We start from the raw sequence: 24,531 nt of genomic DNA on the forward strand, positions 1-24,531 counted from the left end.
ATATTTACAAACAGATAGTAAAGACATAAAAAGGTGAGATAAATTCTAGGTGAGGAAAGGCAGAAGGATAAGCCAATATCTTACAGATAGGTAACTGTACAGATAGCTAACTCTTTTTCTTTTTTGAGAATAGAGAGAGTGAGATTAGGCAATTTATAGAGGAGAAATTCTTCAGTTCCAAAAGAAATACTATTCTCTTTCAGGTGAAATTAATCAAATAATAATTTTATATCTACTATGTGCCTCTCACTGGGTTCAGGTCTGGAGTTACAAAAACTAGTAACATGTGGCTTCTGTTTCTGAGAGCTTTGCAATCTATTGGAGGGCTATAAACTGTCAACCACAAGTTGTATCACAGCACAAGGAGTAGTAGAATATAATGTCTATAAAATGATGAGGGAACATTGCAGATATTAATATCTCATTAATTCTAATGAGGGAGTGGAGAGGTGAAGGAAGAGCTTTCTTTTTTTTAAATTAATGACACTAGGAATTTTCAAAGAGAATGGGGTAAAAGAAGAATAAATAGGGAACCAAAGAACAAATGCAAACTTATGGAGATATAAAGAAACAAGTTATGTTTTCCAGGATATGGAGGTACAAAAGAAGGGAAGAGAATGTAAGCAGGAAATGAAATTAGAAATTTACCCTAAAACTTATAATTAATTAGGCATTATTAATTTTTCACGGCATACGCTGAAAGTAAATGTATAAAAAGGCAAAATTACTTAGTTCATTTTATTATATTCTAGTAAAGCTATCCCAGTATTCTGAAGCATATTAAAGGTGTTGCTAGCTCTGAAGATTGTATCAGAAAAGTAAATGAAGATATTGCTTCAGTTCACATTTAAAATGATCAATATTTTCTATTCACATATGTAAGAAGATAGGTGAGAGCTCAAGTAAGTGCAGGACGTAAGATATTATCAGAAGATTCTTCTACCTCAAAAAGAACAATAAACCAATTCTGGCTAGATGGATACAAATTTTACTGCTTTCCAGATTTTGAGAAAACCATTTTCCCTAATGATCCTGATCTTTACTGCCCATTAAAAATGAAAGAGAATGATTATGACTATTTTTTATCTCAAAGTATTTTTAATCATAGATATAAACAAAAAATATATAATCGTTTTCACCTGGCAGTTTACATCATTTGCATTAATCTCTTTCAGTTGTCTTAAGAACGAAAATAGAGGGAGGTTCAGAATTTAATGCAGATCAAGTTGAAAAGGGGGAAAAATGGAGTCCAGATGAATGAGTCCAGTTCTTTCAAGAACTTTGGTCTTCAGAGCAAAGAAAGTCTCTGTTGGAGCTGATTTTCAGTGAAGAAAGGTGCTTCTCTAAGGCGTTTTAACTAGTTAAAAGAATTCAACTTTTTTTCCCCAATTTTTGAGTATTAATTGCTTTAGAATGTTTATTTTAGAAGAGAAGTTATTCAATTAACTATCCTAAATATACATTTTCCCTATGAGAATTTACCTTTCTAACTTTTTCTCTTTTAGTCAATGATCTTAATATAAGGCTTTCAGCTGGAAAGTGAAAACATTGATCAAACACAGAGATAACGCCTCAGGCTATGCAATCTGCTCAAGGTCATTAAACTAATAAGGAAATGAAATTTAATTCAAACCCAAATTTTTCTTACCTCCAAATCACTATGTTGCATTACCATTGAGTATTACTCTGTGTGTAAAACCCTGTAGACGAAATGCAATCTGAGATACAAGAAACCAAGAGAAGGGGCTCCTGGGTTGGCTCAGTCGGTTAAGCGTCAGACTTCGGCTCAGGGCATGATCACACGGTTCATGGGTTCGAGCCCTATATCGGTCTCTGTGCTGACAGCAAGCTCAGAGCCTGGAGCCTGTTTCAGATTCTGTGTCTCCTTCTCTCTATGATCCTCCCCTGCTCACACTATCTCTCTCTCTCTCTCTCTCTCAGAAATAAATAAAACATTAAAAAAAAAGAAACAAACCAAGAGAAGATAAGGTATGGTGGTCAGATCATTTTCTGTTCACTAAACATGTCTCCTTTAAAGCCCCATTGCTCTTGTTCTTCACCTTGCCAAGACAAGTTCATTTCTGCCCCTAGGCTTTGCACTTGCTGTTTCCTCTCTTTGAATCACTCCTTCTTTAGAGTGGCATGGCTTGGCCCTCTCCTTTGGGCACTCAGATCTCTGGTCATTTCTGTCACCTACACAGAGACCTATTACCTAGCTCATTGTCACTCTTGATTCTTTTAACCTGCTTCATTTTTTCCATACTATGATCTCTTGCAATTTTATACACATTTCCATGCTTACATTTATTTATTACTCTCTGCCTAAACTATCTTCTGGTAAACTTCAAGAAGGCAGAGATTTTGTCTTGTTCACTATTTTATTTTCAGGGCTGAGAGCAATTCTGAGTTCATAGTAAGTACTTATTCATTCATTTTGTGCAATGAATGAATTAAAAAATAATGAAATTAATTATCTGAGAGAAATACATTAAGAAAAATAGGCCCTATTTGTAAAACAGAGAGAAATACATGCCATGATATAACATGTAAACAAACCCTATGGAATTCCAAATATGGAAACAATTATTTCCAGTTTAAAATTCTTTGAAGGCATAACCAATGAGCTGAAACTTGAACTTTCTTAACAAAAGGGTATTTCAGAATAAGAGGGCATGATGAATACAGAGGCTGGCAGAAACAAATTCTGGAGGTACCTGTTATGGAAGACTATGGAAAATGAAACTGGAAACACAGGTCTGCCTAAAGTTTCATAGAAAACTGTTTGGAGATGCACAAGCAGCAGGAAGACAAGGAGTTTTACTGAGGAGATGAATGCCTATGTCATCAACTGGTTCTATATGGTAACAATGGGCAACCTGTTATTCTCAGACACAAATGAACCAAAGTGGGATCCTAATGACTGATTTCTTGTTTATTCATTTGACTTCAGTGAAAATTCCAGTTCCTGGTCTTACCTGAAATATGTTTAATTAATTTGAAGCTAAGTGACTGTATTTAGTTATTGTGCAGTGGTATACTTATAATGTACATATTGTTGAGATATGAACTGACTGAACAGAGATTTTGACAAGTTCAAGACTCTATCACAAGGAAAAAGGTGATAAAAATAATTCTTCTCTCAATCAGGAGGTCAGAATTTTAGTATAATATATATTAATAATTTAATATTAGAAATAAATTCTGTACCTTGATTTCATTTTTTATTTAAAATGAAAATCTTACTACCCTATACTTCTAATCCGAACAAAAGGAATAAAGTATCTTCTTGGTGTTCTTGGATTAATTTGACCATGAAGGCATTCTCCTCACCCTGTTCCACAACACCTAGCAATTCTCAAACAGCAGTAGATATTCAAGAATTCAGCTCAATTCTGACACTAATAGGAAATAACCTCAAATACCACAGATTAAGGGTTCAGTCCTACAAGATTGCTTCCACTTCCCAACTTCAGATGCCAGTTGGAATTGCAGGTGGTTACTGATACTTCTGACTGATTACCTATAAATCAGAGGTTCCTATGGTCCTCTCTTTGGGTTCAGTTAATTTGCTAGCGTGGCTCATGAACTCAACAGACTTGCTGATTACTGGTTCATTATGAAAGAATATTACTCAGGAATAGATGTACAGGGCATGGCAAGAGGAAAGGGCTCTGAGCTTCCATATCTTCTTCAGGTGCACCACTCTCCCAGTATCTCCACATGTTTACCTACCCAGAAGCTCCCCAAACCCAGTCCTTTTGAGAATTTATGCAGGATTCATTACAGAGTCAAGATTAATAAAATCACTGGCCATTGGTGATTTATTCAATTTTCAGGCCCTCTTTTTGGAGGTCAAGGAGATAGGACTGAAAGTTCCAACCCTATAATCACATGGTTGGCTCTTCTGATGATCAGCCCCATCCTTAAGTGACCTAGAAGCATTCCAAAACTCACTAATCGACATAACAAAGACATCTTTATCACTCTCCTCTCAAGAAATTCAGGGATCTTAGGAGCTCTGTGTCAGGAATGGGGATGAAGGAAGTATATATATTTCTAATTAATCACAATATCCCAAAGTATATTATATAAAGTATTATGTAAGTGTAAGTATCAGTCAAGAATACAGATGATGAAATACATAAATGCCAGATCAAGTGCTTTTCTTAATGTTTACTAAGAAATACATTTTATTCTCCTGTTTTTAAGTGATCAATATTCATATTTGTTTTTTTTTTTTTTTAAGGTTTTTATTTATTTCTAGAGAGAGAGAGAGAGACAGCGTGAGCAGGGGAGGGTCAGAGAGAGAGGGAGTCACAGACTGAAACAGGCTCCAGGCTCCGAGCTGGCAGTCAGCACAGAGCCCGATGTGGGGCTCGAACCCGCGAACCGCGAGATCATGACCCAAGCGAAAGTCGGACGCTTAACCGACTAAGCCACCCAGGCGCCCCTCATATTTGTTTTTAAAGATATGAAGTAGACATTATAACTATGAAGATGAATAAAATAGTGGTCCACAAAAAACTCACTTCTAATGACAAAAAAAAATGCATTTACGTGGTAGGCTGAACTTTAAAATTCAAACATGTCTAGTAAAACACGTCAGGGAGAAAGAATCTTCTCTGTCCTTCAACGTCCTTCTAGTTGGACTAAGAATCAAATTGACAAGGGACATATAAACAGGAGAAAACAAAATTTAGTTTTGCACACACAGGGAATCCACACAGAAATTCCAAAGAAGATCAGTTAAAATGATCAGTATTTTCATTTAAGGAGAAGGAGGACTTCAAAAGGAAGGTATGTAATTTACAGGAAGTTGAAAAAGAGTAAATGTTCGGTAAACAAATGCTTGCTGCCACTCAGAAACAATAAGACATAGAAGACTAATCAAATAGGCTTTGCTAGGTTCCTCTCTTTACCATACCTAGTTCGTATCATAATGTAGCTATCTCTGGTAATAATGCTCTCTCTGATCAGATCCCCTGTCTAAATTCTTTTTAGTCGTGGAGGGGGAGTAAAGAGCTTTTCCTGAATCTACTGAGTTTTGATTGTCTTATCTCAAAATAATAATCTTTCGGCCAAAGCGACCCATCTTGGGGCAGCCTGACCATCCTGCCAACACATGCAGAATGGATTTTCCCCCCAAAACTTATCATTGATATTTTGAATGGAAATATAAACTTAAAAGGATACCTTAAAAGAGAAAATTAATGTAAGTTTATCTCTAGCATGGCCTATATTCTTAATGAATAGAAATGAAGAGTTGTTATGGGAAGGATACATATAAGTATTCAAGCCTAAGAGTTAAAAGAAAGTAACTAGGTTGTAAAAGTGCTGATGGTAAGATAGTAAAATGGAAACTAATTTTTATTAACTGAAACATTGACTTGAAATCAGTAGTTTCTATATCTTGAGTCTAATCCATGAACAGAGAAAGAATTATAAGCATAAATGTATTAGTAAATAAAACTATACATGGTTCAAATGATTTTTATCATTTCTTTACTGAGGTTGGCCCATATGTTCCAAAGATAGAACAACCTTATTGTTTTATTCACTACTAGAATATCCTCACAGAACAGGGACTCAAACTTGAATGGATACTTGCAGCACTCTAGTGGCCACTCTTTATAAGTGCAAAGACACTTTGTAGCAAAATAAATCACAGTGGATGACACAGATGTTCTTGAAAAGACAGCCTTTGCTCATAAACCAGCATTGAAATTAAATCTGTTATTCTTACACCGTACATAATTAAATTTAAATTAGCAAATTTATCCTGTTAATTTTCCTCTTTTCTCGATGCTGCACATTTTGGAGAATAATACTTCAGGGACACAGAAGTGCAAAGTGATTAAGGAGGTGAGGAAATACAAAGACTCAGGAACTCATTCAAGTCAAAGACCACAGAAGGATCAGTCTGGAAAGATTTTGTTGAGAATAATATTAATTAGAGTTGCAAATGAAGGTAGATTAATAACTTCACACTCTTAGATTGTAAATCAATTTTGTGCATGTAATAAATAATTTTGTTTAGCTAAGGTAGAGGTCCTCAAACTTCTAAGAGAAAAAGTGAGTTGTAAGGAATACCACCTAACAATTCCAACTGTTTACCAAAGTTTTTATTTGGCAGTATGTTAAGAATTATAAGAATGGGGAAGGACAAGTAGGGGTTTTGGGAGTCCACTAGAGAGAAGATATATTGAACATGATAATGAATTAAATAAAAACAATTCAGACTCAGAGATGTGACTGCAAGTCCAGCTACAAGATAAATCGACATAAATATTTGAAATCAAGTATTTATCTATCAAAAAGATGATTCTGGTCAACTTGAATAATTTCCTTTAATTTTATCAATGGCTGACTTTAAAATCCTGAAAAATAATAATTCCAGAAAAATATGTTTTAAATAATTCATCATCCAAGCATAAAAATGCCACTCTTCCATTTGATAAAAATTTGGTAATAAAATGTAAGCTGACAGTTGGGTAAATGAAATAATGTTTAGACAGGCTTATCTGTTCTTCAGCAGAAATATATGCATAGAGTTGCCTTTACTTTATAAATGATATACATGTCTTTTAAAAATTCACTTAGCTGAAAAATAACTTCATAGATCTCGGAAAAAAATAAGATGGCATTTTATATTAAATAGTTTTGTTTTCAGTCCATTGACTCAGATTTTTAAAAATAGCTTAATAAGATTATTTTACCCTTAAGAATTCTGTTTATTAGCATCTGCATTTGTACACATGTACAAGTCAAATATTAAAACAATAATTCTAATGCCAAGACATTTTTAAAAAATGAATCAAAGGTCTTTATCTGACATATACAAATAGTTCAAATGATATAATACTGAACTGGTCCCATACCTAAACTGTTTCTGAGATTTTGTTTTATACAATAAGAAAAAAATATGTAATGTTAAAATCTTTCCATATAGTTGCCAAGATATAAATAAATGGTTAAGGGAGTAAAATGTTGAAGTAAAGGTAACTATATTCAAATTTAGTAATAATATATTCATTATTTTTGACATTTGTGTAAGCCTTGTCTGTATATGATCAGATAAATGGAACAGTAGTCAGAACGTGTGTTAAAAAATAATTTCTCAATTTGATTTCAGGACTCAGACACAGGGAATTGGTTAGATTCAGTGGTTCATACTTTGTCTGTTACAAATTGTTGAATCCAGATTAAATATGGACACACAAATCATATATGATGTCTTTCAAAGTCATTTGTATTAGGTATTTACCTCATGTTCAATTAATTTTCATAGTAGTAGAAAATACACTATGTAAAACAAAGAAAAATATTTTATAATCTTAAAACTCATTTGGATTTTTAAATGCTCTTCATTTTCAAGGTAGAGAATGGAAAACTAGCAGTAGGTAGAAGAGTGGCCGAAAGGCAATTGCTCATGTTAAAGAAAAAACTATTCTGACACTTATCAAAATGGCAAAAAAGACCTCATTCACAACCATTGCAATAGGTGTCAAGACTATTGCAATACAAGAGAGAAATATGGCTCAACTCCAAATATAGCAAAGTCAGCTGGGGATTTATAGATAAAGAGCAGAGTAAGGGGGGGGGTCAGTGAATAAAAAAAATTACTAAGAGGAGACATCAAAGGTACAGGTATTCTTTACTATTACTATTATTACTATTTAAGGTTTATTTATTTTTGAGAGAGAGGATGAGAGAGAGTGAACATGAGCGGGGGAGGGGCAGAGAGAGAAGCGGGATCCAGGCGGCAAGCTGTCAGCTGGACACAGGGTTTGAACCCAAGAACCACAAGATTATGATCTAAGCCAAAGTCTGATGCTTAACCAACTGAGCCATCCAGGCACCCAAAAGGTATGGGTATTCTTGATAAGCTCACTTCATAGGATTCTTGCTGAAGGCAGGCTGGGTGATCAGCTATCAAGAGTGTGGGATTCTTGCTAAACTGACTTAGAAGGATTCTTGATACACTGAGGTAGGCAGGCTGAAGACAAGGCCCAGTGATGAAGAACAAATGGACTTGGGGGCAACAGTTTGACTAACACATGGAAGAAAACACAGACGACTGCTGACAGAGGCCCTACTTATCTCAAAATGCTGAATTCCTGATGTCACTTTACCTCAGCCATCCAAATTTTTTGAGATATGAGAAGATGATCCTAAAAGCATTCAGAAGGACACTCAGATTTCAAGAAAATACCAATAGACATCTTACCATTCGAGGCATGGACAACAGAAAGGAGAGCTTATTGGGGGAAAAATAAACAATACAAATAACATTTGAAATAGAAGACAAGCACTGCTTCGATAAGCCTTAATAAAATAAGAAATTCATTTCAAGTATTATGTGCTTTGTGATCTCTGCCAAATTCAAGAAAGCATGGATTTTATGAAGAATGCTATGAAAGATAGGATAAAAATTTTTGCCTAGGTAAAATGTCATTTAAAAAGAAAACTGAATGACATAAGAAAAATTGTAACCACAGGTTATAATGGTCCAATGCAAAACTTCTTTTTGTACTAATAAAGACAGAGTACCATTGTGAAAAATAGTTTATATAGGAATAAAATTGGGCAAATGACTGAAAGAAAATGACAAATGGATGAAAGGAGTTCAAAGTGATAGCTATGAAGAAGGGGAAAAAAGATCTTATAAAGTGTTAACTAAGAACCTAAGTTATCTAAGAACAAATGGGATAGAAATAAAAAGTGTGGATAACTAAAAAAATAATTTTTCTGTGCTAAAGACTTAATTCTATACATCTGAAGAAATCCTCAAACACCACAAAATTCCAAAAAGAAAATAAACTCTTAAGTAAATCCTGCTGAAATTATTCATTTATAAGACAGAAAAATATACTGTATAACCATATAGATAGAATTTTTCATTAAAGAAAAATGTTACCTGACTTCCTTTCTTTTCTGCTTATTCAACAATAGAAAATAATGGAGACATTAGTGGGGGAAACAAATTTACTTCTCCCAATACACAGGAATGCCAAGAGACAATCTTCCTATGCAAGGGTTTAAGATGTGTAATATCCATTCAGTCTATTCAAATGAAAAATGAATATAAAAGAAACTTCAAGATGCAAATTTGTGGTCTAAAAGGACGGGGAATGTAATCATTACCTAAATAATTGTTAAAAAGTTGGTTACACATTGGATGAAATTAATTGTTTCAAAGTAAGCAATATACAGCAAAAGAAAGGGAAAGAAATCAGTTCTAAAAGATCAAATTAGGCTGTATAAAATAGACGATGGGGATTAAGGAGTGCATTTGTCAGGATGCACACTGGGTGATGAATGCAACTGTTCAATCACTATATTGAACACCTGAAACTAACATAAAACTGTATGTTAATGATATTGGAATTTAAAATAAAATAAAATATAAATACCAAATTACACAAGTGCAAATTACAACTTGTAATTATAATTACTAATTCTTAGAAAATAACCAGATTCACATAGAAATATATTTTTATAAAACTAGTTATTTGCAAATTTTTTATTATAATAAAAGGAAAACAAATGACATTTTCTGTTATATAATATTGATTAAATAAATTGTTTTATCAAAATATTTAATAAAGTGTGAATATATTGATTATATACGTTTAATGACAAAGACTGGTTACAGTAGAGTACACTCAAAATTATTTCACTGACAAGTAACTGACAAACTTCAGAAAGAGTCCATAAATATATAAATATTTATAAACCCAGGGAAAATTTACATCTGGTAAATATGATTTTGTTGAGAACTGTAAATATATTATTTTCTCCAGAGGAAAGTAATGATGAGGGCTGCCTGGGTGGCTCAATTGATTAATCATCAGACTCTTGGTTTTGACTCAGATCGTGATCTCATACTACATGGGTTCAAGCCCCACACTTGGTTCTGCATTGACAGTGCAGAGCTTACTTGGGATTCTCTCTCTCTCTCTGCCCTTCCCCTGCTCACACACTCTCTCTCTCTCTCTCTCTCTCAGAATAAATATATAAAACTTTAAAAAAAAGGCAATGATTAAAAACATAGGTGCAAATATATATAGCTAAAGTCAGAAATCAAGTATGTTTTTATATTGCAAATCAGTATTTAATTTTCCCCTTAGAGTGGGGTTACCTACTACAGATGAATAATTAATATCATTGTTAATATTTATAAAATTATACCAGAATTCTATCATAATGATCAATAAGGAATAGTATAAATCAATCAACTAGGTAATTAGCTCACCTATAAATATTTTTAACCAAATATGGAGTTTAAGAAAAAGAAGATTATGTATTCACTCTAATAGTTGCTGTTTGCTATTATATGCACATTATATTAGGGAAAATGATTAATCTTCTAAATGAATAAATATTTAGCCTTGAGTTTCACCTTTTTCCACTTAATTGATATTTTTAGTCTTGTAGCAAATTTCTTTTTTGGTAATGACTTTATAGTTTATTTGTTTTATTTTTGAACCATGAAAAATGATTTCTATAGAGAAATACTAACGTGCCTTTTCTCCAATGGAAACCCATAACACTTAAATAGAAAGGCTACAAATGTGAAGCAATATGTACTACAATCATAAAGGCAGATGTTTTACCATCATATAATCTTCAATTATCTCTTAGCTATACCTGTGCTCTAAGTATGTAATGTTGAAGTGTTGAATGCCTTTTATTCATTTCATATAAGCTTAGTAGTGTCATAATTGCTTCACCTTTTTTGATTCATATCATTTTAGTTTTGATGATGTTAGCATTCTACTGAATAATAAAACTTCTTTTGTTTGTACAACAGGTTTTCCAGGAAGAATGAAAACTGCTGATGCAGTCTGTTAGCTCCCTCTGCTTTCTTGGGGCTTTCACTGTGAGTTCATGTGTATCTGGCTATGCAACCAAATTAAACTATAATTCTCAATAAAATTTCAAAAGTTTCACCTAGCGAGAAACATGAGGAGTGTGCTAGGCTTTTCCACAATGCTAACTAAAATAAGCACCTAGCTGCTAGACTCATCCTAATCTTTCCGTAGTCCTATTTATCTCAGTTTGCAATTAACTAATTTTTGTGATTATCTGATAAATATCTGCCTTCACCACTATATTTTGAGTATGAGGAGAACAAAGATCACATCTGTTTTCTTCACCATATCACCCCCAGCACATAAGACAGGACTTGGCTGCAGAAAATACAGAAAATAGAGCTGCAATGGGAAAAGATAGGGTGCTGGATGAATGGGATGTTTTTTCTTTGGGGGGGGTCTGATTGCAATGGACAAATCAGCTCAACTAATCTGTGTCTTTATGTCCTGTGACTATAGATTAAAATGCCCAGGAAAGAGACTCAAATTGTTCTGGTCTGGGCCCTTTGTCTATTTCTTGGCAAAATGAACACAGGGCACCTTGATTGACAGCCACTGAAGTTGCATAGCATGGAAGAGTAGAAATTCCCCATGGAAAAATCAAGTGATTGATTTTACCAGACCATGGTAAGGATAAATACAATGAAAGGAAAGCTAAAAGATTTTCAGTATAAGGAATAAACAGATAATCTATACTTCTGACAGTTTCTTTTATCAGAAACACCAGAAGATATGAAATGAAAAAAGTTACTAAATTCCTTTTAATGTCAGTTTGTCCTTAGAACAACCAACAGCAAATTAATTAATCTTCTTTTAAGATTTATTTTGCCAGAACATATTTTGGAAGAGTTATCTTGGACTATATATCAAGAAGGCACGTAGCTGTAAGTTTTCGTTTTTGTTTTTTTAAACATAATTGTGAAGTGTTTTTTCCCCCTAGATCACTACTCCACGAAGGCAGGATCTATGTCTGTTGTACATGTCTGTATTCCTAGCATATTCCAGAATCTGATACAAAACAGGAACTCAAGGGGCACCTGGGTAGCTCAGTCAGTTAACAGACTCTTGATTTTGGCTCAGGTCAAGACCTCACAGTTTGTGCGCTCAAGCTCCATGTCTGGCTCCATGCTGGCCTGCTCAGGTTTCCCTGTCCCCCTCTCTCTCTACCACTCCTCTGTGTTCTCTCTCTCTCTCACAAATGAATAAATAAAAAACTTAAAAAAATAGGTACTCAAAAATTACTGAATAATAAACCAAGAAAGGACTGTAACAGGTTTCTAACTATGTAGACCTTTCTCATTTCTTTCCCTTATGAGAAGTAAAAACTGTTTTAAGAAGTGTTTATACACAAATATGGAATCCAATAAAGCCAATCCTAGAGTTTCAAAAAGAACATACCTCTGTCACTTTTGGATTAGGTTCAATTTATGACTCTCACAAAACATTTTAAAAACATAGAAAATGAGGTAAATTGATCTTGTGCTAGTTTATCCATGATCTAAAGCAGGAAAAGGAAACTCTGTGGATGGGTTTGAAGGCTTCAATTCCCACAAAATAATTCTAAAAGTATGAGGACTAGATTTTGACACTAATTCATCCAGTACAGTATTATTTTCCTGAAATAATCCTTTCTGGCAACTTGTCATGGGGATCTATCAGATGGACATATATCCTCAACTATTAAATCTTTCCCATTAACATCTCCGTTAAGTGATATTATTCATTTTGTTCAAAAGCATAATTCCTACTCAGTTGTCCTGTATATTGAGGACTGAGATATTCATACTGACTCTTGTTCACATTTATTTTCTGCTATCTAGAGGATACAGGTTTCCTGAAAGCAAATAAGCTTTCTTGCCCTAATGCCTTGATGCACTGGTTCACTACTCTACAGACACTTCTTCAGCAAGGAATTGTTTGACTGCACTGTGTCCTTGGTCAGATGAAAGTCTGTTCAGCCTTAGTGTTGTTAATCATATGGCACCTAGGTAATGAAAAGAACCTTTCCTGAATTCAAATCCTGACCTGGTATTTATTGGATGTGTGCCCTTTGGAAAAAATATTATCTTTTCTAAATATTTGAACCTTTGTCTATAAATGAGTGTAAAAATATAAACAGCAAGTCTGCTATATGAAATGGGATAGCACACATGAGAATGGCTAGCATACTGACTCATGGCAGGATTTGGAAAGGGTTATTTTCCTCCTTTATTTCTAAACAAGAGTTGCCTACTTTTTTTTCTGACCTGGTATATCTACTAGTAACTGAAAACTCTCCTTTGGCTGTAAGAGGCATATATGTTTTCTAATAAAGACACTGAGTGGCTAACCATTCATATAGAGCATAAATGGAAGCTTATCTAGAAATCTAATGGAAATTTTACTTCTGGCTGCAATCAGGTGTCAGCACATTAGTATGTTTTTGTCAATTCCACACCTATAAATCGCTATATTAGAGCAGAAGTGTTTGCTTTATCCTTATCTGGTATATATTGCCACTTGTAACTTGAATGGCAAGATTAAAAACTATAAATATCATGAAGTCAGAACCATAACTATTTTATGTACCCAGCACATAACAAGCAAGTAACACAGTTCCCAGCACCTATTAGATGTTCGATAAATATGTGTTAAAGGAATTAATAAATAAATGAATAAATGAATGAACAAAAATGTGACAAATGATGGTATTTTTCTGTGTCCATAACAAAATATATAAACACACTTTTTAAACCATTCTTTGGACAGGTTCTCACTGCTAACTAACCACATGCTAACAGACTGTAGTCCCTTACACCCAGGATTAAGTTACTAGTACTAAGAATTTTGTTCAATATTGCCTACTTTTTAATAAAATACACCACGCATAAAATACAAATGTCACTTTATGGCATGTGCTATAAAATGCTATTTTTCATTTTGTCTGATGTATTAAAGATGTAGGGTAAGATAACTGCTTTATATAAGATGCCTAAGACAAGTCAAAACAAAACAAAATAGGGCCATTTCTATAGTTATCAATAAACTATTGATTATTTTGGAGAAATAAACTTTGTATTTAATTTTAATGTGATCTTGGGGAAATGAACCTATCATCACCCCCACTACACAGGCAAATGCACAGGGCAATGTGTAAGCACAATGCTACAGAGCACAGTATGAGACTCAAGATAGTCAACAAGAGGATTGGAAGAGAGGTTATCCAGGCAAATGTTATAGATCAGGCAAAACTGAATTACATACAAGAATTTTTCCAGGAAGAATGCATTTGAAGCAGAGGAAACCACATATACAAAGGCAAAATGAAAAGGGAAAAAAATCACAGAAACAAATACAAGAGAATATAAGACATATGAAAATTGTAAGGAGTTCAGGGTGGCTGGAGGGAAACTGAGTGATGAGCCAGACTCACGACAAGTCTCAATAGTGAAGCAAAGACATTTGGGTTGTGAACAAATTAAAGAGAAGACATTGAAAATTTTGAGCAAAGAATGACACATTAGATCTATATTTTAGAAATACCACTCTGGCAGTGATGTAGACTATGAATTTGGTTGGTAGTGGGGGTAAAACACTAGGTATAGGGAAAGTACCTTCGAAGGTTAAAAATGATGAACTAATGTAGTAAAAGAAAAGATGGGACGGATGAGAGGGGTTAGAGTGATATTAAAAAAATATCTGGAGATGAATTTGTCAAACTGACGAAGAGAAGGGGTGTCTTTTTCTCAGAGACTAAACAAAACAAAAGAATATTGTAGCAAATTTGTTAACTTTGTTATTATGATTTTGAACTTGAAGCAGTTCATGGCTAATAAATTCAATTTAACCCATTCATTGAGAATCAGAGAAAAAGCCAGAAAGCCTACCAAACATGAGTGTGGTGGGTGCTGTGAGAATGCTTAAAAAAAGGGCAAAGCTTGCAGCGATGACTGAAGAATGACTGTAGCAGGCTAAGTAAGATGTATAGGGATTTTCAAAGGTCACTGAGGATACAGCTGAGGTTGAAGTCTAGATGTGCAATGGCATTGATCTACATGACTATGCAATTCCCCAGCAGTTACCCAATTATTTTAGGTACAATACCACCGCTCCCCCATTTCTGGGGGTAATACGTTTCAAGTCTCAAGTGAATGTGTGAAACCAGGGACTGTACTAAATCCTATATATACTATGTGTTTTCCTATACACATATACCTAAAATAAAGTTAATTTATAAATGAGGCACAGTAAGACACTAACAACAATAACTAATAATAAAATAGAACAATCATAACAATGCACTGCAATAAAAGTTATGTAAATAAGGTGTCTCTTTCTCTAAATATCTTATGGCACTGTAGTCATCCTTCTCAGAATGATGTAAGATGATCAATGCCTATTTGATGATGTGAAATGAGGTGAATACGTTGGCATCATGACATGTTAGGTTTCTACTGACCTTCTGATGATACGTCAGTAGGAGGATCATCTGCTTCTGGACTGCAGTTGACCACAGATCATTGAGACTATGGGTAGCCGAAACTGTGGAAAGGGAAACCATGAATAAGAGGGGACTACCATATTGTATGTGTTGAAGGCAGACTATAGCGTTAATCCAGGCAGATTTTTAATCTGTTAATTTTTAATTTTTAATCTGTTAATCCAGGCTGCATTCAAGTGAATGCAGCAAGGTGAAGTGTGTGAGGTAGGTAGGTCTGAAGCATGAAAAAGAGGTGAAAGTGATCCAGGCAATGAGGGAAGAAAGAGAGGAAGGCAAGGTGGATAAACTAAGAGAAAATAACTAGGTTTGTCAGACAGAGCTAGTAATGAAGTAGGATAAGTCAAATACAGAAGACAGTGATTAGAGTGCAAAATATTTGAATGTACTCTTTCAGTCATGAAGAAGTGTGAAACCATATGGAATATTAAAGAATCAGGGAATGATTCATTTGTACCTGAGTGGTTAAAGTGGTTAAATAAGTGTTCAGAGGTTAAGAGAGATTCAGGTGGGCTGAAAGAATCTTGGAAGTCTTGGTGGAGAAGAGAAACCTGAAGCAGAAGGAAAGACTTAAAATTAACTTGGGCAGAAAAACAAACTGAGAACATGTCTACCCCCTCCTCTTTCCCCACAGAATTACAAGAGAGAGTGGTGACAGCACATTTGCAAGACTAGAAGTTTTTGTTAAACCAAAGAAATTCTTAAGAGACAAATGGAAGAAAATGAAACAGGAAACATTGTTAAAGGCAGAATTCAAGATTTTGATTGCCAAGACAAAGAGTTTCGTCTTTGTTGCTCAGGCAGTGTTGTTAAGTTAAAATCATTTAGATTGATTAATAAAATATTGAACAAAAGCTGCTTAAATATTTTACCTGGCCTTTAATAAACCTACTTCTAAAAATATACAACAGTAGTTGTCAATTCAATATAAGATTTCTCTGAGTTTCTCAGGAACTAATTTCACTGTAGGTTGAATTACTTTGTGCTATTTATGTTAGACTCAGCATCGATATGGCCTAAGGGCCAAATGATTGTTAGTAAATTGAATACAAATTTATGTTCATTATGATATTTCAATTGGGAAATTTTCCTAAAAAGATATTATCCATCTAATCTAATTCTCTGGCAGAATGTGCAACTGAAGTGATAATATTCTATAGGAATATCACATTATCTGATACTATCTAATATAATTTTGCTAATTGCTTTAAAGTTAAATATTTTTATTTTCTTATTATATAGATTATACTGCTATTTTGTAATATTTTACCAAGATTACATCTAACTAAAATTTGTTTATAAAATAATATTTTAATTCATTTGGCAAATGATGTCTATTGAAGTTAAGTATCATAAAGGTTTCATTTCTTTTGGTCAATATTGTAGTAGAAAGATATTGGATCTTATTCTATTATTTTATCCTCTGCCTTAACTTAAAAAAACCATATATCTTAATACTGTTTGAATCAGCCAAAAACTAAAAAAAAGATCATTTTAAATCTTTAAAATTTAATCAGAGATTCAAAACTAGGATAAATATTCACAGGGGAAAAGAAATAATACAATAAAATGATAAAACCAACATTTTCTCAAGTCACATGTAATTATATAATCAATGCCGAGTAGGCAAAGACTAATTATTATCATATTACTCTGAATCTAACTATGAAAACATTGGGAATGCTCAAATTATACTATATCTTAATAAATATTTTTGCTCTTGTTTTTTGTGAAGAATTTGGATATTCTCTCTGTCCTCTATTACTTTATACACTAGTTGGATAATTTTATCAACTTGATTTAAAGCAAAAATATTAGATAGAAATCTAGGTATAGAATAAGAAGTACATTAATTTCTAGGAGCACTGACTCTACTACTTTTTTCTAGTAGAAGGGGTACCATATACCAAAGGAGAAAGGTGAGTTTCCTGAAGAAGAATTAGAAAATATGCCTCTCATTTTGCCTTATTAGGGGAAATTTCATATTAGGTAAGTGCAAGTATATACACTTGAATTCATTTTGCTAAAGAAGAGAAACATTGACTTTCTGGTGTCCATGACTTCTAAATTAGCTAGAGTAATTAGGATAAGAAGGAAGAGGTTAATAAAAAAATTCTTACCCATCTGAATAATTTCACTTTAATTCCAGGTATATGGGTGGGGTGGGATTTACTATGGGACATCCAGGGTGACCCCAAATGTCCATCATAGTTAATCATTCCTGGTCCCAGAGAAAAACTACTTCGTAATCTAAGGATTTTACTTTTAAGGATTTCTACAGAGTTAGTGGAATCTTCTGGGTTTGAAATTGTCCTCATTCAATCCCAGGGCTTCAGTTTGGGAGTGTTTGCTGGTGGCAAGGTGGGGGAAGTGTTCAGAGAGATGTCATGGAAGATGGTTAGTAAGCAGCAAATCTAGGTTTTACAGAGCCTGAATCCCCTGCAATTTCTCATAGTCTATTTAAGCAAAAGAACACAACATTAGGCACACGACTAAATATTTATTTAAAGCGAAAGTCACAAATATAGCAAATTTTAAAACTGACATCCGTCAAAATCATTACAAAATCTGGAAAAAGTTTTATTTTTAATATTTAACTGCCTAACCATCCTATTAATAATAACACCTAATTTTTCTACATTTTGTTGGTTGCAAACTCTGATAGCTTGTTGTAAGGTAACAAGTTGAGGGAATAAAAAATAATTTTTCTTTAGCATAATGGGTCAAAGTTGTTTATTATTGATAGTTTAGAAAGTTACTTTAGATTTACAGGTTGTTATCAATAATATTAGATAAATATTTAGAATTGTCATCAAATTACTTTTGCATATGATTCAGAAGGTGTTCTGAAGATCAACTCCGGCTCCAAGCATATCAAAGTCTATTTCTCCTCTACTACCTACATAATGAACATAAGTATCTTTCTCTTGTAAAGGACATATAATCATATACATCTGTAGAAAAGGAAAAAATTAAATTAAATATTTACTTATTTATTTTGTGAGAGACACAGAGAAAGAGAGAGTTCCAAGGAAGCTTTGCACTGTTAGCAGAGAACCCAAAGTGAGGCACAAACTCACGAACCATGAGATCATGACCTGAACCAAAATCAAGATTCAGACGCTCAACTGACTGAGCCACCCAGGAGCCACAGAAAAGGAAAATATTTATCAATTACACAGTAGGATATTAAATTGAGTATTTTTCAAAATAATATCACTTTTAAATAATTAAGACCAATAGAACTGGGTTTTCAAGCTAATATTTTGAATGAAGAATAAAACTTTAAGAAATATTTTTTCCATTTATTTATCCCAGGAAAATGAGAAAAACTAAAGGCAAATATACTAATATTTGATTTAATTGAGGGAAAACATCTACAGACCAAACAACATATTCTTGATATATGTTGAAAAGAAGCAGAATATACCACCCCCAAATATGCCATTTTAGAATATTTATTATCTTTTTTCCTTTAATTATTTTAAATTTTTTTGTAATGTCTATTTTTGAGAGAGAAAGAGGGAGACACAGGGCAAACAAGGGAGGAGCAGAGAAAGAGGGAGACAAAATCCGAAACAGTCTCCATGCTCTGAGCTGTGAGTAGAGAGCCTGATGTGAGGCTCAAACTCAGAAACCGTGAGATCCTGACCTAAGCCAAAGTCAGACGCTTAACCAACTGAGCTACACAGGCACCCCAACATATTGATTGTTTTGAATTAAAGATAGCTAAGAAGTCACCAGTACAAGAAGGACATTCTGACCCTCCTTCATCCCCTTGAGAGCAGAAAATAAATCTCCTTGTGAACAGTATCCTTTTTGTACCAACAGGATGGAAGGCATCCTTATCATCAGAAATATGAAATGTAGGGCTGAGAAAACTGAATAAATAAAACTTGTTACTTCCTCACTAATTTACTACCCCAAGCCCAAATTTGTCTTATCAATTTTTCACAAATATATTGTTTCTTTGTGTTAAAGAAGGTGAGAGGTGCCTGCTTTGTTCACTTCTTTGTCTCATATTTTTTATGGGGCTCTGTAAATACAAAATTAAAATTATTTCCTTCTCTCAATCTGCTTTATATTATTAGACTAGACAAAGGAAAGTTTTCTATCTCTATAATATCTTAGGCTTCAGAGTACTTAACACACTGCTATTGCTAACATAGAGTGAGAATAATTTCATTTCAGACACTCATCTAATACTGAAATATATCAAATAGTATCTTAAGACCTACTCCTTATAATTATATTCATTTTTTTTTCAGTACTCAATGAATTAGGTGAATTTCCTCTTTCTACATCAAGCAAAAAAAAAAAGTGTTTTTCTCCATGTCATCTATATAATTTTATTATATCAAATGAAAGATGGTTTAAAACATTTGGCTCTATTGGATTACTGTATTTAAAAAAAGAAAATTTTCGGGGCGCCTGGGTGGCTTAGTCGGTTAAGCGTCCGACTTTCGCTTAGGTCATGGTCTCGCGGTTGGTGGGTTCGAGCCCCGCGTCGGGCTCTGTGCTGACTGCCAGCTCAGAGCCTGGAGCCTGTTTCAGTCTGTGACTCCCTCTGTCTCTGACCCTCCCCTGCTCACACTGTCTCTCTCTCTCTCCTAGAAATAAGTAAAACATTAAAAAAAAAAAAGAATTTAAAAAAAAAGAAAAAAAGAAAAAAAAATTTTCATTAACTTTACTAAAATTAAATTATTGCCTTGTTGATAGTAAGGCTTTCTATAACATGTAAGTAACCTCAAGACAGGCTTAAATTCATCTTCTGTCTGCAAGCACATTTGGTAGTTAGGTTATCCTTAGATATTATGAAAATATATGCTTTGCAAGGGACAAGTCAAACTATTGTAAAGAAAAGAATGCTTAAGACCTCTTCAGCAGGCTGGTAGGGATGATGAGGACCAAAAATTAAAACTAGGTCAATAAGTCTTGCTGAGTGTAAATAATAAAAAGGTTAAATAATAGTATATAAAGCTAAATTACAATCTCCATCTGGATGCGTAGTAACAAAAAATATCTAAAGGAATCAGATATAGTAATAGAGAATAGCAGACTATGGTAATCTTAATTATCAAATTTAAAGTAATTGGGTTTTGGGGGCCCTGGGTGGCTCAGTCAGTTAAGCTTAGGTTTCAGCTTAGGTCATAATCTCACGATTCATGAGACTGAGTCCCTTCTTGGGATTCTCTCTTCTCTTTCTCTACCCCTCCCTCTCATATTCTCTCTCTCAATAGATAAGTAAACATTAAAATAATTACAACAATTGGGTTTTTAATCTTTAGTTGCCCTTTCAAACCCATTCTTTCCCTTTCCTTGCATTGCTATACACTTCTTTTTTTTTTTTTTACAAATAGTTTATTGTCAACTTGGTTTCCATATAACACCCAGTGCTCATCCCAACAAGTGCCCTCCTCCATGCACATCTCCCCACTCCCCCCCCACACCCATCAGTCCTCAGTTTGTTCTCAGTATTCAAGAGTCTTTCATGGTTTGCCTCTCTCCCTCTCCCCCACTATTTCCCCCACTCTTCTCCCCCTTGGTTCTCAGAACACAAGAGATGACTTCTATAAGCTGTCTCACTCAGGCTTCATTTCCCTCTGTCTTCTCATGGGGAATGGCCAATAGAAAGCACCAACAGGAGATAGGAATGTGGAAGTAGAGACAGTTTGGAGTTCCTTTCACTCTCTGTATCTGAACTGTGTTGGCTGATACAAAAAGACCAGTAGAGGATCAGTGATTAAAGACTCAGGAGACAGAGGTCATAATAGGGTAGGATCTACAGATGCATTGGATGGCCCCATTTCCAAGCTTTTAGCTTCCTATAGGTTCCATTAAACAATTTCTTCTCTTGCTCCTTTTGTTTCATATTGTAATGGCTTCCTAATATTCTCATTCGAGTTCTTAAATTCATTAAAATTTGTTGTTTCTTAAAACTCTCCATATATTCATTACACTCTTCTCAGTTAATATCCTAGTTAATACCCTACAATGTGCCATCTATTTCTTGCCAGAACCCTGCCTGAAACTTGGCAATCTGCCTGTTGAAGAGCCCAGATGCACCCAAGGGTGATAGAGCATAGACTGACTTCTGGAGTAGAGTGAAGGGTACAGTGGTCTTGCTCCCTAACAAAAACATTTAACTGGGAAAAATTATAAAACAAAATTAAACAATTTGTAGTCTATGAAAATTGAAAAGAAAAAGACACTCAGATCATTAAGGGAAGAAATAAAACTATCTGTATAACCCTATATGCAAGTGACACAATCTTATACACAGAAAATCCGAAGGTTTCCCCTAAAAACATTATTGGTCCTAATAAATTAGTCCAGAAAGTTAGCAGAATAAAGGATCAATATACAATCAATTATATCTGTATGCACTAGAAATAAACATTACAACTAAAACATTTTTAAAACTCCTTTAACAATATCAAAAAAGAATAAAATACACATAAATCTAACCAAAGAAGTGCAAAACTAGTACAATGAAAATTTGGAAGGGATTTGAAAAGATCTAAGTAGGGGCGCTTGGGTGGCTTAGTCCGTTAAGCATCCGACTTCAGCTCTGGTCATGATCTCACTGTTCGTGGGTTCAAGCCCCATGACGGGCTCTGAGCTGACAGATAGCTCAGAGCCCGGAGCCTGTTTCAGCTTCTGTATCTCCCTCTCTCTCTGACCCTCCCCTGATCACGCTCGCTCTCTCTTGCTCTCTCTCGCTCTCTCTCACTCTCTCTCGCTCTCAGAAATAAATAAAAGCATTAAAAAAAAAAGACCTAAATATATGGAAAGATACAAGCTCATGGATCAAAAAAAAAAAAGTTAAAATGGTAATATTCTCCAAACTGATCCACAAATTAAACATGAGCCCCATCAAAATTTCAGTTATAGTTTTTCCCAGAAAAAATTAGTAAAATTTCCCAGGTATTAGTAAAATTTTGTGGATATCCAAGGGATTCAGAACAGACAAAAATCTTTAATAAAGAAAAATAATGTTAGAGTATTAACACATTCCAATTTCAAAATTTGTTATAAAGCTGCTGTAATCATTACAATGTTATACTGATTGTAAGGACAATCTTTAGATCAATGGAACATAAATAAGCTCAGATATTTATGGTTTAGTTTTTGAAAATGTGTCAAGATAATTCAATGAAGAAAGGAATAGTCCTTTCAACAAATGGTACTGAGAAACTAGATATCCTCATACAAAGATGAAGTTGTACCCCCTACTCTTCACCATATATACATATTTACTTAAAAGTAATCATAGACCTAAATATAAGAGTCAGAATGTTAAGACTCTTAGAAGGAAACCTAGGGGTAAGTATCTTATTGACCATGGGTAGACAATGCTTTCTTAGATATAACATCAAAAGCATAAATGATAATATATATCCAAAAGAACTGAAATCAAGATCTTAAAGAGGTATCTATTTGCACCCTCACATTCACTGCAGCATTACTCACAATAGCCAAGGTGTGGAAACAACCCAAGTATCCTTACAGATGAATGGGTAAAGAAAATGTGGAATACATGTATTATGGAATATTATTCTGCCTTAAGAAGGGGAAATCCTGCCATTTTTGAAAATATAAATGAACCTAAAGGCATTGAATTAAGTTAAATGAGCCAATCACAGGAGAATAAATACAACATGATGTCACTTTTATGAGGTAGCTAAAAAGACCAAATTTATAGAAGCAGAAGAGAGAATGTCAGTTGCCAGTGGCTGAAAGGAAGGAGAAAAAGGAAATTATTTTAAGTGCACATAAGGTTTCTGTTATGCAAGATGTATAAGTTCTAGAGAGTTACTATACAACACCTTTCCTAAAATTAATAATATAATAATTTGCACTTTAAAATATTTTGACAGGATAGATCTCATGTGAAGTGTTCTGGAAGGAAGGAAGGACGGAAAAAGGAAGGAAGGAAGGTAGGAAGGAAGGAAGGAAGACCACAAAAGAACAGAAAGAAATTGCTAGAGGTGAAAGATGTGTTTAGTACCTTGGTCTTGGTAATAGTATCACAAATACATTTGTATGTCCAAACTCATCAAGAGCATACATTAAATGTGCGCATTTTTAGTATCAATCACACTTCAGTAAAACTAAAAATAAGTGAGTGGTTAGGACTAATGAAAGAAAACCCATGCGAAAATATTTTCAATTCAAATGTTCATAACAGACTATCCAGAATCTAGAAAAAACTCTTATATCTCAGTAAAAATGCAAATCACCCAACAAAATATGGACAAAAGATTTGAATCAATATTACTCCAAAGAATTTATACAAGTATAGACAAATGGAAAAAACACATGAAAAGATGCTCAACATCTTTAGGCAACAGGGAAATGCAAATCAAAACACTGAGATGCCACTCTACATCCATTTAGATGGCAATAATAAGAAAGACTGATAATAATACATCTTGGTGAAAATCTGGATAAACTAGAATCTTCATTCTTTGCTGGGGGGAATGTAAAAAATTATATCCACTTTGGAAAAAAAAAAAAAGCTTGCCATTTCCTCAAATTTGGGTACGAAACTTTATCATATGACCAAGTAATTCCACTTCCAGATATTTGCCCAAGAGAAATAAAAGCATATGTTCATACAAAGATTTATGCATGAATATTTATAGCAACATCACTCACAATAATCAAATCCACCAGGGCTCCTGGGTGGCTCAGTCGGTTGAGTGTCCAACTCTTGATTTCAGCTCAGATCATGATCTCCTGTTCATGAGCTCCAGCCCAGTGTAGTGCTCTGTGCTGATGTCACAAAGCCTGCTTAGGATTCTCTGTCTCCTTCTTTCCCCGCCCATCCCCTGCTCATTCTTTATCTCTCTCTCTCAAAATAAATAAACATTTAAAAAAATCACCTAAAACTTTCCATAGAAGTTCCCTTCTCTTGAATTGGTGCTGATCATGTGAACTGCTTTAATCAATACAATATGGGACCAAGTAATGATCAGCCAATTCTGAATCTAAAGCTTAAAAGGCCAAGAAGTCTTGACTTTATGCTCTTGGGACCCACTGCCATGATGTGAAGTGGGATTAGAACCAGGTAGCCTTAGCTGAGCTCTCAGTCAATAGCCAACATCAAATGTCAGCCTATGTGAGTGAGTGACTTTTGTTGGACATCTGGGCCCAGTAGAGCCTCCTGATGACTGC

The 24,531-nt window shown here is 34.2% G+C and overlaps 1 long non-coding RNA gene across 1 annotated transcript in view; it reads right to left on the reverse strand.

Annotated features, from left to right (window-relative positions):
- The window catches only part of LOC144235553 (uncharacterized), a 93,810-nt gene extending 69,734 nt beyond the window's left edge, over positions 1–24,076 (reverse strand). The window contains exon 1 of the long non-coding RNA XR_013336250.1: positions 24,013–24,076. This is a non-coding gene — a long non-coding RNA (uncharacterized LOC144235553). The remainder of the gene's footprint in view (positions 1–24,012) is intronic.
- Between the last annotated feature and the right edge of the window lie 455 nt (positions 24,077–24,531).

This window comes from Crocuta crocuta, unplaced genomic scaffold, assembly GCF_008692635.1.
Source record: "Crocuta crocuta isolate KB4526 unplaced genomic scaffold, BGI_CrCroc_1.0 scaffold205, whole genome shotgun sequence".
Taxonomy (NCBI): domain Eukaryota; kingdom Metazoa; phylum Chordata; class Mammalia; order Carnivora; family Hyaenidae; genus Crocuta; species Crocuta crocuta.